Consider the following 3,185-nt stretch of genomic DNA (forward strand, 5'->3'; position numbering starts at 1 on the left):
TCCAGGGCGCTCCAGCTCTTTAGCAAGGAGAGAGAATCCTCCCCGGGGTCCCCACCGGCGTCTCCGGGTTCGTTTGCGTTACCGCCACGGGAGCGCCTCTCGGCGGCTCGATCTCCACCAATCCCAGGTACGGGGATATTGGCCCGATCCCCTTTCGGTCAGCGCGAGGCAGACGAGACCATCGCCCCAGCATTTTCCGAACGGCGCTCGCCTATCCCTTAGGACCGACTAACCCACGGCCAAGCGCTGTCGGCGTGGAACCCTTCTCCACTTCGGCCTTCAAAGTTCTCATCTGAATATTTGCTACTACCACCAAGATCTGCACCCGCGGCGGCTCGACCCAGGCTCGCGCCAAAGGCTTCTGCGCCACCGCGGCGCCCCTCCTACTCGTCGCGGCATACGGTCCCATGAGTCTCGGTTCTCTCTCTCATTCTCGCTGGCTTTTGGGGGGGGTGGGAGACAAGTACCGCCAGCGACGGCCGGGTATGGGCCCGACGCTCCAGCGCCATCCATTTTCAGGGCCAGTTGATTCGGCAGGTGAGTTGTTACACACTCCTTAGCGGATGCCGACTTCCATGGCCACCGCCCCGCTGTCTATATCAACCGACACCTTTCTTGGGGTCTGATGAGCGTCTGCGTCGGGCGCCTTAACCCGCGCGTTCGGTTCATCCCGCAGCACCAGTTCTGCTTACCAAAAGTGGCCCACTCGGCACCGTCAATTCCATGCCCGGCTCCAAGCCTGCGAGCCGGGCCTCTTACCCATTTAAAGTTTGAGAGTAGGGCGAGGCCCGTTTCGGCCCCGCGGCCTCCAGTCATTTCTTTACCGGATAAAACTTGAAGTTTCGGCGCCGGCTATCCTGAGGGAAACTTCGGAGGGAACCAGCTACTAGATGGTTCGATTAGTCTTTCGCCCCTATACCCAGGTCGGACGACCGATTTGCACGTCAGGACCGCTGCGGGCCTCCACTCAGGGTTTCCCCTGGCTTCGCCCTGCCCAGGCATAGTTCACCATCTTTCGGGTACCACCGCGTATGCTCTGGCTCCGCTCTCCGCACGTGGGAAGAGCAGGCCGGTGGTGCGCCGCCCGCCCCCTCGGAGGGTTAGGACGGATCCCACCTCAGCCGACGCGCGCCGGCCTTCACCTTCGTTGCGCCTCCGGGGGTTCTGGTCCCTTCGACTCGCATACGCGTTAGACTCCTTGGTCCGTGTTTCAAGACGGGTCGTTCGGGGTCCGAACTTAGCCGCTGACCTTAGGCGTTCGGGTGCTGTGGGCCTGGATCGCCCCCCGCATCGCCGTAGCGGGCCTAGCCCGGGGCTGAGGACAGCCCAGCCGGCCCGCTTCGACCGAACGATCGGGGGGGGCCCCCATCCCCATCCCGGAGGAGGGGAGAACGCGGAAAGGACATTGCTCCACGGCCCCGGCGTTATCGGCGAAGTCGGAGCGAGGGGCTGTAGCGGAACGCCCGTGTCCGGGGGCCGCGTGGGGCTCCCTTCTCCGGACGGACCTACCTTCACCCTCGGGCCCTTCCAAGCCTAACCGGAGCCGGTCGCGACTCACCACCACGCGGGGAAAGTACACCGGGCGGGGCCGGACCTCCGTACGCCCGACAGGCCCGAAGTCCAGAGGCGAAGCGCAGAGCCGAAGCGGGGAGCGGTGGAGTCGGCACCCCACCCCTCTCGCCCGGATACGCTCGCACCCCCGACCGCGGAACCCGACGAGCGCGGGGCCGTCCGCCCGGCTGAATCCCCCGGGGCAGTCTTCTCGGTCCCCGTACGTTTACCTCTCAACGGTTTCACGCTCTGTTGAACTCTCTCTTCAAAGTCCTGTTTCAACTTTCCCTCACGGTACTCGGTTCGCTATCGGTCTCGTGCCGGTATTTAGCCTTAGATGGAGTTTACCACCCGCTTTGGGCTGCATTCCCAAGCAACCCGACTCCGAGAAGCCCGACCTACCCGGGCGGGAACGCGGGACTCGCTACCGGGCTTTCACCGTCTATGGGAAGAAGCCACGTTCGCGAGGACTTGGTCCCGCGTCCGCACCGAGACGGATCTTACGGACTTCCGTACGCTACATTTCCCGGCCAACCCCGGTCAGGGGAAAGTGGGATTCAGCGCTGGGCTCTTCCCTGTTCGCTCGCCGCTACTAAGGGAATCCTTGTTAGTTTCTTTTCCTCCGCTTACTGATATGCTTAAGTTCAGCGGGTCGTCTCGTCTGATCTGAGGCCGCACACAGAGGTTTCTTATGCGGGGGCGAGGGCGGAGGCGGAGGGCCGAAGGCTAGGGGCGAGGGGCGAGAGCCCGGCACGAGACCGAACTCCGCGACACCCTCCCCCCCACCCCGGCCGCTCGCCCGCCCGCTCACTCGCCCGCTCGCTGGGTTTAATCGGCACTCGCCACCCCCGCGTCCGACTGCGCGGAGCCCCGCTCGGGACTCGGGGAGAGACCGTAACGGACGTGGACCCGGACCTACTCGGCTCTCCCTCCGTTCCCTGTACGGAGCTCTCTCGCAACACGGGCCGCGTGGACTGGCTCGGAACCGAGTCTTCGTTTGGGAAGACGAAGGGCCGTTTTCAGGCCCTGCGAGCTTCCAGCCGCGGTCTCTCTCTCTCAGCGGGGGCGCGGAGACCGATCGATGGGTAAAGCGACCCTCAGACAGGCGTGGCCGCGGGATGGACCCCCGCGGCCGCAATATGCGTTCGAAATTTCGATGATCTGTGTCCTGCAATTCACATTAGTTAACGCAGATGGCTGCGTTCTTCATCGAAGCACGAGCCGAGTGATCCACCGCTAAGAGTCGTATTCGGGTTTGTGCCCGGCCCGTTACAGGCCGGGCGAAGGAAGCCATTCGAACAAGAGACAATTTTTGCCAATATATTTCAAGCCGGGTGCCTTCCACCCCCGTGCAGGGGGGGAAAGGTCATTGAACCTGGGCGTCACCACCGGACCGAGGAGTTACGGCCCGGGGGACGATCGCCCGAGTAGGTGCCCGAGACTTACGTGGTTTAGGAGACCGGGGTCTAGGCACCCGCCGTTCCCGGCGAGGCCCAGGGGTTTGGTTCGCTGCGTTACGGGTCCCGGTCTAAGGCATTCAGGCGTGCGCTCAAAGCCAAGCTCTCCACCCCGGAGGGTATGAGCGAGGCCCGGTGGTACGCTCCCAAGTCCCCGCTTAGGGGAAGGCGCTGGGT

The 3,185-nt window shown here is 63.9% G+C and overlaps 1 non-coding gene and 1 pseudogene across 1 annotated transcript; both read right to left on the reverse strand.

Moving 5' to 3' along the window:
• LOC136682346 (28S ribosomal RNA) overlaps nucleotides 1-2,226 on the reverse strand; it is a 4,634-nt pseudogene extending 2,408 nt beyond the window's left edge.
• Nucleotides 2,227-2,642: 416 nt separating this feature from the next.
• LOC136682344 (5.8S ribosomal RNA) lies at nucleotides 2,643-2,796 on the reverse strand. The gene has a single exon (XR_010798603.1). It is a non-coding gene; the product is annotated as a 5.8S ribosomal RNA (ribosomal RNA).
• Nucleotides 2,797-3,185: the final 389 nt, after the last annotated feature.

Source organism: Hoplias malabaricus, unplaced genomic scaffold, assembly GCF_029633855.1.
Source record: "Hoplias malabaricus isolate fHopMal1 unplaced genomic scaffold, fHopMal1.hap1 scaffold_20, whole genome shotgun sequence".
NCBI lineage: Eukaryota > Metazoa > Chordata > Actinopteri > Characiformes > Erythrinidae > Hoplias > Hoplias malabaricus.